At 43.7% G+C, this 13,162-nt stretch overlaps 1 pseudogene; it reads right to left on the bottom strand.

The window, feature by feature from the left end:
• Window positions 1-221: 221 nt before the first annotated feature.
• The window catches only part of LOC119279758, a 32,785-nt pseudogene continuing 19,844 nt past the window's right edge, over window positions 222-13,162 (bottom strand).

Genomic DNA, 13,162 nt, shown 5'->3' with positions numbered 1-13,162 from the left:
AACTGCCGCCTTGCTTTCCACTTCATGGGGCGTACATTGGGGCACATATTCAGGTGATGCTCAATCACCTGCCTCGGGACCCCCGCCAGCTGCTTAGGTTCCCATGCGAACACTTCCTTGTTCGAGCGCAGGAATTTTACCAGCGCCTCCTCTTGGTCGGGGTTGAGATTGGCACCTATGGTGAAGGTGGCACCGGAGGACCCATCCTCCTCAACTGGTACCTACTTGGTTTTCGCCTTGTCCTGGGTGAACATCTGCTTCTTCTTGGTCGGCGCAGCCTCCTTGGCCTCGGGGGTGTCTGTGCCGGCAGGCTGCGCTGCTGCGGCTGTCTTGAGAGCGAGCAGAGCATCCTTGGTATCCCCAGCTACGGTGAGGACGCTGCTGCTCCCGGGCATCTTCATGAGGTTGTAGGCCGGATGGGTCGCTACCATGAACTGAGCAAGGGCGGGGTACCTGATACGTCTCCAATGTATCTATAATTTTTGATTGTTCCATGCTATTATATTATGTATTTTGGATGTTTATGGCATTTATTCTACACATTTATATCATTTTTGGGACTAACCTACTAACCGGAGGCCCGGCCCATATTGCTGTTTTTTTGCCTATTTCAGTATTTCGAAGAAAAGGAATATCAAACGGAGTCCAAACGGAATGAAACCTTCGGGAGCGTTATTTTTGGAACAAATTTGATCCGGAGAGCCTGGAGTGCAAGTCAAGAAAGATCCAAGGGCCCCACAAGATAGGAGGGCGCGCCCCCCCTGTAGGGCACGCCCCTTGTCTTGTGGGCCCCTCGGGCGTCCACCGACGTACTTCTTCTTCCTATATATATCCACGGACCATGAAAACATCCAGGGGCACCACGAAACACAATTTTACCACCGTAACCTTCTGTATCTACGAGATCCCATCTTGGAGCCTTCGCCGACACTCTGCCGGAGGGGGAATCGACCATGGAGGGCCTCTACATCAACATCCTTGCAACTCCTATGAGTTGTGAGTAGTTTACCACAGACCTATGGGTCCATAGTTATTAGCTAGATGGCTTCTTCTCTCTTTTTTGATCTCAATACAATGTTCCCCCCTCTCTTGTGGAGATCTATTCGATGTAATCTCTTTTTGCGGTGTGTTTGTCGAGATCCGATGAATTGTGGGTTTATGATCAGATTTATCTATGCATATTAATTGAATCTGCTCTGAATTCTTTTATGTATGATTGAGTTATCTTTAAAAGTCTCTTCGAATTATCGGTTGGTTTGGCCTACTAGATTGATCTTTCTTGCCATGGGAGAAGTGCTTAGCTTTGGGTTCAATCTTGCGGTGTTCTTACCCAGTGACAGAAAGGGTTGCAAGACATGTATTGTATTGTTGCCATCGAGGATAACAAGATGGGGTTTATATCATATTGCATGAGTTTATCCCTCTACATCATGCCATCTTGCTTAATGCGTTACTCTATTCTTATGAACTTAATACTCTAGATGCATGTTGGATAGCGGTCGATGTGTGGAGTAATAGTAGTAGATGCAGGAAGGAGTCGGTCTACTTGTTATGGACGTGATGCCTATATACATGATCATGCCTAGATAACGTCATAATTATTCGCTTTTCTCTCAATTGCTCGAAAGTAATTTGTTCACCCAACGTAATACTTATGCTCTCGAGAGAAGCCTCTAGTGAAACCTATGGCCCCCGGGTCTATCTCTTATCATATTTTCTTTCAATCTACTTTTATTTGCACCTTTACTTTCTTGCATCTATATTATAAAATACCAAAATATATTTATCTTATCATACTATCTCTATCAGATCTCACTTTCGCAAGTGGCCGTGAAGGGATTGACAACCCCTTTCTTGTGTTGGTTGCGATTTCTAAGTTTGTTTATGTAGGTGCGTGGGACTTTTGATGAGCCTCCTACTGGATTGATACCTTGGTTCTCAAAAACTGAGGGAAATACTTACGCTACACTTGCTGCATCACCCTCTCCTCTTCGGGGAAAACCAACGCTAGCTCAAGATGTAGCAAGGAGGATTTCTGGCGCCGTTGCCGGGGAGGTCTTCGCTCAAGTTAAGACATACCAAGTACCCATCACAAACTCATCCCCCTCGCATTTACATTATTTGCCCTTTGCCTCTCGTTTTCCTCTCCCCCCCACTTCAACCTTGCCATTTTATTCGCCCTCTCTTTCCCAATCTCCTCCTCTCTTTTCTCTTGCCTTTTTCCGTTGTCCGTGTGTTTGATCGTTTACCTCGTCATTATGGCTAGCTCAGTTTTTATCCCTTAGTCTCCCTACTTTGAAGTTCTCCACTTCAAACAAAGACAAGGTGAAAATTTAAAAGATGCTTGGTTTAGGACGTTAGAATCTTATCGTAGTTGTGCCCTAGAAGGAGATTTCAAGATTTTAATTCACAATTTTTACATTGGGTTAACCTTACCCCACAAACAACTCCTTGATGTTGTCGTAGAAGGGGAATTTATTGAGATTGATCCTAGTTCCGCTTATGAAATTTTAGAGGGGATAGTAGGAATACTTCCCCGACAAGAAAGATCATCTTTATCTTTTGAAGGAACCCAAATTTTAGAGAAACTTCTTGAATTGCAAAAACTTGTTGAACCTTTTAAGAATATTGTTGCAAGTATCAACCGCATGAATAATTTGATCACACTTTACAATAAGCAGTTGGATGACTTAGATCTTAGGATCTCTGAACTTGAAGGGAAATGCAAAGAGCCTCCCGGACTTGAGCATAACCCCATTAAAAAGACGAGTGCCAAAGATGGCACTAGTTAGATCTATCCTTGCTTTTATGCCTAGCTAGGGGCGTTAAACGATAGCGCTAGTTGGGAGGCAACCCAATTTTCTTTATGTTCTTTGTTTTTGTTCCTGATTAGTGTTAAATTTCGTTTCTACTTTTTGTTTAGTTGTGTTTTTATCTTTTGTTTAGTGTTTGTGCCAAGTAGAACCTATAGGATAAACTATGATGATGGTTGATTTGATTCTGCTGAAAAACAGAAACTTTGCGCTCACGAGAAAAAAATCAATATATCAGAGAAACGAGATTTTGCATTGATTCTTTTTGCCTCTGATCAATAAATAAATTGTCCAGTACGTCCTATTTTTGTAGGATTTTTCGAGTTCCAGAAGTTTGCGTTAGTTACAGATTGCTACAGACTGTTCTGTTTTTGACAGATTCTGTTTTTCGTGTGTTGTTTTCTTAATTCAATGCATCTATGGCTAATAAATTAGTTTATAAACCATAAGGAAGTTGGAATACAGTAGGTTTAACACCAAAATAAATAAAGAATGAGTTCATTACAGTACCTTATGTGGTGGTTTTGTTTTCTTTCACTAACGGATATTATAAGATTTCCTGTTGAGTTTTGTGTTGTGAAGTTTTCAAGTTTTGGGTAAAGCTTTGATGGACCATGGAATAAGGAGTGGAAAAAGCCTAAGCTTGGGGATGCCCAAGGCACCCCACGATATTCAAGAATAGCCAAAAGCCTAAGCTTGGGGATGCCCCGGGAAGGCATCCCCTCTTTCGTCTTCGTTCATTGGTAACTTTACTTGGAGCTATATTTTTATTCGCCACATGATATGCGTTTTGCTTGGAGCTCGTGTATTATATTGGTATTTGATTGTCAGTTTACCACAATCATCCTTGCTGTAACACACCTTTCAGGAGAAGCCTATTTGATTAGAATTTGCTAGAATACTCTATGTGCTTCACTTATATCTTTTGAGCTTGATAGTTTTTGCTCTAGTGCTTCACTTATATCTTTTAGAGCATGGTGGTGGATTAATTTTATAGAAATTGCTAGTCTCTCATGCTTCATTTATATTATTTTGAGAGTCTTTTAGAACAGCGTGGTATTTTCTATGGTTTTAATTTGGTCCTAGAATGATGAGCATCCAAGTTGGGTATAATAAAAACTATCATAGAAAGTGAATTGGATGCTATGATCAATTTGATGCTTGATAATTGTTTTGAGATATGGAGGTAGTAATATTAAAGTCATGCTAGTTGGGTAATTATGGATTTAAAGAATGCTTGTGTTGAGGTTTGTGCTTCCCGTAGCATGCACGTATGGTGAACCGCTTTGTGATGAAGTTGGAGCACAATTTTATTTATTGAATGTCTTCCTTATGAGTGGCAGTCGGGGATGAGCGATGGTCTTTTCCTACCAATCTATCCCCCTAGGAGCATGCGCGTAGTGCTTTGGTTTTTGATGACTTCTATATTTTTACAACAAGTATATGAGTTCTTTTGACTAATGTTGAGTCCATGGATTATACGCACCCTTTCACCCCTCCATTATTGCAAGCCTCTCTTGTATCGTGCAATTTTCGCCGGTACCATACACCCACCATATACCTTCCTCAAAACAGCCACCATACCTACCTATTATGGCATTTCCATAGCCATTCTGAGATATATTGCCATGCAACTTTCCACCGTTCCGTTTATTATGACACGTTCCATCATTGTCATATTGCTCTTTGCATGATCTTGTAGTTGACATCGTATTTGTGGCAAAGCCACCATCATAATCTTCATACATGTCACTCTTGATTCATTGCATATCCTGGTATACCGCTGGAGGCATTCACATAGAGTCATATCTTGTTCTAGCTTCGAGTTGTAAATCCATAAAAGTGTGATGATCTTCATTATTAGAGCATTGTCCCAGTGAGGAAGGGATGATGAAGACTATGATTCCCCCACAAGTCGGGATGAGACTTCGGACTTTATAAAAAAAGAAAAAAAAAGAGAAAGGCCAAAAAGAAAAAAAAAATAAGGCTAAAAAGAAAAGAAAAAAAAGAAAAGAAAAAAAGAATGAGAGAAAAAGAGAGAAGGGACAATGCTACTATCTCTTTTTCCACAATTGTGCTTCAAAATAGCACAATGATCTTCATGATAGAGAGTCTCATATGTTGTCACTTTCATATACTAGTGGGAATTTTTCATTGTAGAACTTGGCTTGTATATTCCAATGATGGGCTTCCTCAAAATGCCCTAGGTCTTCGTGAGCAAGCAAGTTGGATGCACCCCCACTAGTTTTCTTTTGTTGAGCTTTCATATATTTATAGCTCTAGTGCATCCGTTGCATGGCAATCCCTACTCACTCACATTGATATCTATTAATGGGCATCTCCATATCCCGTTGATACGCCTAGTTGATGTGAGACTATCTTCCCCCTTTTTTTGTCTTCTCCGCAACCACCATTATATTCCACATATAGTGTTATGTCCATGGCTCACGCTCATGTATTGCATGAAAGTTGAAAGAGTTTGAGATTATTAAAGTATGAAACAATTTCTTGGCTCGTCATCGGGGTTGTGCATGATTAAATACTTTGTGTGCTGAAGATGAAGCATAGCTAGACTACATGATTTTGTAGGGATCACTTTCTTTTGGCCATGCTATTTTGAGAAGACATGATTACTTGCTTAGTATGCTTGAAGTATTACTATTTCTTATGTCAATATGAACTTTTATTTTGTATTATTTGGATCTGAACATTCGTGCCACAATGAAACAAAATTTCATTATGAATTATGCTAGGTAGCACTCCACATCAAAAATTCTCTTTTTATCATTTACCTACTCGAGGACGAGCATGAATTAAGCTTGGGGATGCTTGATACGTCTCCAACGTATCTATAATTTTTGATTGTTCCATGCTATTATATTACCTGTTTTGGATGTTTATGGGCTTTATTCTACACATTTATATCATTTTTGGGACTAACCTACTAACTGGAGGCCCAGCCCATATTGCTGTTTTTTTTGCCTATTTCAGTATTTCGAAGAAAAGGAATATCAAACGGAGTCCAAACGGAATGAAACCTTCGGGAGCGTTATTTTTGGAACAGATCTGATCCGGAGTGCCTGGAGTGCAAGTCAAGAAAGCTCCAAGGGCCCCACAAGATAGGAGGCGCCCCCCTCCCCCCCCCCTCGTGTAGGGCGCCCCCTGTCTCGTGGGCCCCTCGGGCGTCCACTGACGTACTTCTTCTTCCTATATATATCCACGGACCCCGAAAACATCCAGGGGCACCACGAAACACAATTTCCACCACTGTAACCTTCTGTATCCGCGAGATCCCATCTTGGAGCCTTCGCCAGCACTCTGCGGGAGGGGGAATCGACCATGGAGGGCCTCTACATCAACATCCTTGCCCCTCCTATGAGTTGTGAGTAGTTTACCACAGATCTACAGGTCCATTATTATTAGCTAGATGGCTTCTTCTCTCTTTTTGGATCTCAATACAATGTTCTCCCCCTCTCTTGTGGATATCTATTTGATGTAATCTCTTTTTGCAGTGTGTTTGTCGAGATCCGATGAATTGTGGGTTTATTATCAGATTTATCTATGGATATTAATTGAATCTTATCTGAATTCTTTTATGTATGATTGAGTTATCTTTGCAAGTCTCTTCGAATTATCGGTTTGGTTTAGCCTACTAGATTGATCTTTCTTGTCATGGGAGAAGTGCTTAGCTTTGGGTTCAATCTTGCGGTGTTCTTACCCAGTGACAGAAAGGGTTGCAAGACACGTATTGTATTGTTGCCATCGAGGATAACAAGATGGGGTTTATATCATATTGCATGAGTTTATCCCTCTACATCATGTCATCTTGCTTAATGCGTTACTCTGTTCTTATGAACTTAATACTCTAGATGCATGCTGGATAGCGGTCAATGTGTGGAGTAATAGTAGTAGATGCAGGCAGGAGTCGGTCTACTTGTTATGGACGTGATGCCTATATACATGATCATGCCTAGATAACGTCATAATTATTCGCTTTTCTATCAATTGCTCGACAGTAATTTGTTCACCCACCGTAATACTTATGCTCTCAAGAGAAGCCTCTAGTGAAACCTATGGCCCCCGGGTCTATCTCTTGTCATATTTGCTTTCAATCTACTTTTATTTGCATCTTTACTTTCTTGCATCTATATTATAAAATACCAAAAATATATTTATCTTATCATACTATCTCTATCAGATCTCACTTTCGCAAGTGGCCGTGAAGGGATTGACAACCCCTTTATTGCATTGGTTTCGAGTTCTCAGTTTGTTTGTGTAGGTGCGTGGGACTTTTGAGGAGCCTCCTACTGGATTGATACCTTGGTTCTCAAAAACTGAGGGAAATACTTACGCTACACTTGCTGCATCACCCTCTCCTCTTCGGGGAAAACCAATGCTAGCTCAAGACGTAGCAGTACCCGAGGATGGCTTTGTACGGGAGGGCTATGTGGGCGATGTCAAAGTTGACCAGTTCCGTGCGGAAGTTGTCGTGGGTGCCGAAGGTCACGGGGAGGTAGATCTGCCCCAGGGAACTGGAGGAACCGCCTCCGACGCCCGAGAAGGGCTTGCTGGGTTGGAGTCATTCCAGCGGCACATGGAAGAGGCTGAAGGCCTCCACCGAGAGCACGTTGAGGCTGGCACTGTCGTCGATGAGGGTCCTAGTGACAGCCACCTAGTAGATGGTGGGCGTGCAAAGCATTGGGAGCGCACCCGAGCAGGCGTTGTGGACGGGGTGATCGTCCGAGTTGAAGGTCAGGTCGGCCTTGGGAGCCGCCCAGCCCGGAGGAGCTCCATGCCGCGTGAGGGCGGCGCCGATCTGGTGGACGAACGGCTTGACGTGGCGGCCCAAAGGTGGCACCTGCGAGCCTCCCAGGAGAGCTGCGATGACCGGGGGTGCCGGCGCAGCATAGTGGGTGAGGAAGAGGTTGCACAGCTCCTCCGAGGAGGCCACAAAAGATGTTGGCAGGTGGAGCAGCCAAATACGCGGGACGCCGGTGAGGGCCATGGGAAACCAGTTGGCCATGACCTTATCGTCGCCCCCGGCCTTGAGGACGGCCTCCTCGTATGCCAGCAGGAAAGCCAGTGGGTCCGCCGCACTGTTGTAGCGCGGCGGCATTTCTGGCTTGAACTTGTGTGGCCACTGCACCTGCTGCAAGGCGGGGGCCAAGGCTCGGAGCCCCCTAGCCATAGCATTTGCGTCGGTCGCTGGAGCCAGTGGCGCGTTGTCCGCCATGAGGGCGAAGCGCTATGTTGGTGGGGAGCGAGCCGACAGAAGGGAGAGCTCCGGCGCACCCCTACCTGGCGCGCCAAATGTCGGATATCGAGTTCCGGCAAAACCCTTAAGGCTCGAACTCTCGGAGAGCTCCGGCGCACCCCTACCTGGTGCGCACGAAGATCTTCTCCCTACCGATCCACACCCCAAAACCTCGCCATGAATCTAAGCTAACGCGATGCACAACACAAGAGACACAAGATTTATACAGGTCCGGGCCACCATTGTGGTGTAATACCCTACTCATGTGTGTGGTGTGGTGGATTGCCTCTTGGGCTGATGATGAACAATACAGAGGAAGAACAGCCTCGCGAGAGGTGTTCTTGAGCTGGTGTGGTGTCCTACTTGTTCTAGTTTCGGTGAGATCTAGATGAGATACCTCTCTACTGTGGTGGCTATCTCTATATATAGAGGCCCTGGTCCTCTTCCCAAATATTGAGCGGGAAGGGAGCCAAGAACGGCCATTTCGAAAGGGGACAGCTAATACAAGCTATCCTGACTAAAGGTGGCCTTCGACTGCCAAAGGCTCTGGTGATGACGTTGTCTTGGGCTCCAGGTGACCTCCGTCCTGCCGTCCTGCCGGTCTTGGTCTTGTTGCACTGATATGGAAACCTTTGTTTGATGCCTCGGTACTCCGCACCTGCGCTTGCCCCCTTTGCACCAAAGAGGAAACGAGGACACTACACCGCCTGGCGCCCTCCTGGTCTTGATCGTCATGGCTTGCGTCACGAGCACCTCGCAAGGTACCCCTCGCCTTGATATCTCCGCCTCCTCGCGAGCATGCCTGGTGAGGCCTCCCCTGAGGAGGCCTTGTGTCGTCCGCCCCGCGAGGCTTGGCCCTTCGCGAGGGTCTTGAGTGTTTGTTGATGAAGATGGGTCGTACTGGGCCACTGCTGAGCCACACTGCAGGCCGCAGGCAGGCAAGTCTGGGGACCCCCGTTCCCAGAACGCTGACAAGTACAACTTATCCTTAAAAAGTAGTCTTCGCTTGCGAAAAGCCCCTGGTCGTGACGCTGTGGTGGGCTCGGTGATGACCTCCGTCCTGCCGTCCTGGCAGTCTTGGTCTTGTTGCACCAGAATGGAAACATTTGGCTGATAACTCGGGACTCCGTGCCTGCGGCTTGCCTCCCTTGCACCGAAGAGGAAATTGGCGCTCTGCGCCCGCTGGCGCCCTCCTGACCTTGATCGTCATGGCTCATGAGGAGCAACCTGCATAGAACTCTCCACCCCTTGGGAGCTAGCCTGAAGGGGCCGATCCCCTTGGGGGTCTTGGCATTGTCCGCCTCGCGTGGCTTGGCCCCTCGCGAGGGTCTTGAGTTGTTGATGTCGAAGGTGGGTTGTACCAGGCCTTTGATGGTGCCACGCGGTGGGCTGCAGACAGGCAAGTCTGGATACCCCCATATCCAGGAAGCCGACACCGAGGGCCCAGTTCCAGTTTTTTTTCTATTTTAGAGTTTCACAGAAAAGGAATACCAAACGGAGTCCAAATGGAATGAAACTTTCGCGATGATCCTTCTTGGACCGAAAGCAAACCAGAAGGCTTAGATATGAAGTCGGAGACGCAACGAGGCGTCCACGAGGCAAGAGGGAACGCCCATGGGGGTAGGCGTGCCCCCACCCTCGTGGGCCCCTTGTAGCTCCACCGACCTAGTTCTTTCGCTTATATATACTATTATACCCTAAAGACATCAGGGGGATCCACGAAAACACTTTTCCACCACCGCAGCAAGGCACGTATTGTAGTGTTGTCATCGAGGATATAAAGATGGGGTTTTCATCATATTGCTTCAGTTAATTCCTCAACATCATGTCATCTTGCTTAATGCGTTACTCCGTTCTTTATGAACTTAATACTCTAGATGCATGCTGGATAGCGGTGGATATGTGGAGTAATAGTAGTAGATGCAGGTAGGAGTCGGTCTACTTGACACAGATGTGATGCATATGTTCATGATCATTGCCTTAGATGTCATCATAATTATGCGCTTTTCTATCAATTGCTCGGCAGTAATTTGTTCACCCACCGTAATATATGCTATCTCGAGAGAAGCCAGTGAAACCTATGGCCCCCGGGTCTCTTTTCCATATTATTAAATCTCATTTACATCTTGCTAGTTTCCAATCTATTATTTTGCAATCTTTACTTTCCAATCTATACATAAAAAATACCAAAAATATTTACTTTATCATCTCTAGCAGATCTCACTTTTGCGAGTGACCGTGAAGGGATTGACAACCCCTTTATCGCGTTGGTTGCAAGTTCTTGATTGTTTGTGCAGGTATTCGGTGACTTGTGCGTCGTCTCCTACTGGATTGATACCTTGGTTCTCAAAACTGAGGGAAATACTTACACTACTTTGCTGCATCACTCTTTCCTCTTCAAGGGAAAACCAACGCAAGCTCAAGAGGTAGCAATGGACAAAGCCAAGGTTGATGCAATTGAGAAAATGCCATCTCCTAAAGATATCAAAGGTATTCGTAGTTTCCTTGGTCATGCTAGTTTCTATAGGAGGTTTACGAAAGACTTTTCTAAAACTTCTAGGCCTCTTACTAATCTTTTGCAAAACGATATTCCCTTTATGTTTGATGATGATTTCATGGAAGCTTTTGAAACACTAAAGAAAGCCTTAATTACTGCACCTGTTGTTCAACCACCTGATTGGAACTTGCCTTTTGATATTATGTGTGATGCTAGTGATTATGCTGCTGGTGTAGTTCTAGGACAAAGAGTTGATAAGAAATTAAATGTTATTCATTATGCTAGTAAAACACTAGACAGTGCTCAACGAAATATACTACTACTGAAAAAGAATTCTTAGCAGTGGTGTTTGCTTGCGATAAATTCAGATCTTGCATTGTTGATTCTAAAGTAACTATTCACACCGATCATGCTGCTATAAAATATCTTATGGAAAATAAAGATACTAAACTTACACTCGTTAGGTGGTTTCAACTACTACAAGAATTTGATTTTCATATCACTGATAGGAAAGGAGCAGAGAACCCCATAGCTGATAACTTGGCTAGACTTGAAAATATTCTTGGTGACCCACAACCTATTAATGATAGCTTCCCTGATGAGCAACTAGCTGCAATAAATATTTCTCATAGTACACCTTAGTATGCTGACTATGCTAATTATATTGTTGCTAAATACATACCACCTAGCTTCACATACCAACAGAAGAAAAAAATTCTTCTATGATTTAAGACATTACTTTTGGGATGACCAACATCTTTATAAAGAAGGAGCATATGGTATTATTAGACGTTGTGTACCTGAGCATGAACAGGAACAAATCCTACGGAAATGTCACTCTGAAGCTTATGGAGGACATCACGCGGGAGACAGAACCGCTCATAAGGTATTGCAATCTGGTTTTTATTGGCCTACTCTCTTCAAGGATGCCTGTAAGTTTGTCTCATCATGTGATGAATGCCAAAGAATAGGTAATATCGGTAAGCGTCAAGAAATGCCTATGAATTCACTTGCTATTGAACCATTTGATGTCTGGGGATTTGACTTTATGGGACCTTTTCCTTCCTCTAATATAATGGGTATACACATATTTTGGTTGCTGTTGATTATGTTACTAAGTGGGTAGAAGCTATTCCAACCAGTAGTGCTGATCACAACACCTCTATTAAAATGCTTAAGGAAGTTATTTTACCAAGGTTTGGAGTTCCTACATATTTAATGACTGATGGTGGTTCACACTTTATTCATGATGCTTTCCATAAAATGCTTGTTAAGTATGATGTTAACCATAGAATTGTGTCACCTTATCATCCTTAGTCTAGTGGTCAAGTTGAACTTAGCAATAGAGAAATAAAACTAATCTTAAAAAATACTGTCAATAGGTCCCGGAAGAATTGGTCTAAGAAATTAGATTATGCACTTTGGGCTTTAGAACAGCTTACAAAAATCCTATGGGTATGTCTCCATATAAAATTGTTTACGGAAAAGCTTGTCATTTACTTCTTGAGTTAGAACACAAAGCATTTTGGGAAATAAAAGAACTCAATTATGATTTCAAACTTGCTGGAGAAAAGGGGTTATTTGATATTAGCTCATTAGATGAATGGAGAACCCAGGCTTAAGGAAATGCTGAGTTATTCAAAGAAAAAGTTAAAAGATGGCATGACAAAAGAATCCAAAAGCGTGAGTTCAAAGTAGGAGAATATGTTCTTTTGTACAACTCTCATTTTAGATTCTTTGCAGGAAAGCTCCTCTCCAAATGGGAAGGACCCTATGTCTATCGATCCGGAGCCATGAAAATAAATAATACCGAAGGGACTAACCCAAAGGTTGTCAATGGGCAACGAATAGAACACTATATCTCAGGTACGCTCATTAATGTTGAAAGCAATGTTATCCAAACTTTGACACCAGAAGAACACATAAAAGAGTCCTTTCGGAACACTCCGGAATCGTGAAAATAAGGAGGTATGTGATACGGTAAGTAAACGAACTCCGAAAAATCTGCAAAAATATTTTTTGTCAGTTTTGGAATATTTAGAAAACTAGGAAGATAAGAAATTTCTAGGAAAGTGAACCCGGCGGGCACGATACACCAGGGTGCGCCAGGCATGCCTGGCGCGCCTAGGTGGTTTGTGCCCACCTCGGGTACTTTTCGGTCTCTATTTTTCTTCCGTTCTGGTTGTTCCCCAAGATAAAAAAAACCTATATATACCTCCCAAACCTGTTAACCTCCGTATCGCGGAGAAATCTCCTGTTTTCTTTCCTCGTTGTTTTCTGTCAGGTCTGAAATTATGTCGTACCAAGATTCAGAGGATGAGAGGCACTATAACTGGACCTCCGAAGAAGATGAAGATGACTCGGTTCCTCCCTGGTTCAAAAACGAAAGCATGGAGGTGTTATGCAAGAGGATAATAAAATTCGAGATAGATAACGATGAGTTGAGGATAGATAATTTTATTCTCCGCTAGAAGCTGGAGGAAGCAAAGGGCAAACCCTCTACTTTTGCACCACCACCATCTACTTCATCACCACCATCTTCTTCATCACCATCATAACAAAACTGAGTATTGGGTATGGGCACTCCCATTGGCTTTC

Source organism: Triticum dicoccoides, chromosome 3B (genome assembly GCF_002162155.2).
Source record: "Triticum dicoccoides isolate Atlit2015 ecotype Zavitan chromosome 3B, WEW_v2.0, whole genome shotgun sequence".
NCBI classification, from domain to species: domain Eukaryota; kingdom Viridiplantae; phylum Streptophyta; class Magnoliopsida; order Poales; family Poaceae; genus Triticum; species Triticum dicoccoides.
The sequence above is the reverse complement of the archived record's forward strand: the minus strand, read 5'-3'. Positions and strand labels throughout refer to the sequence as shown.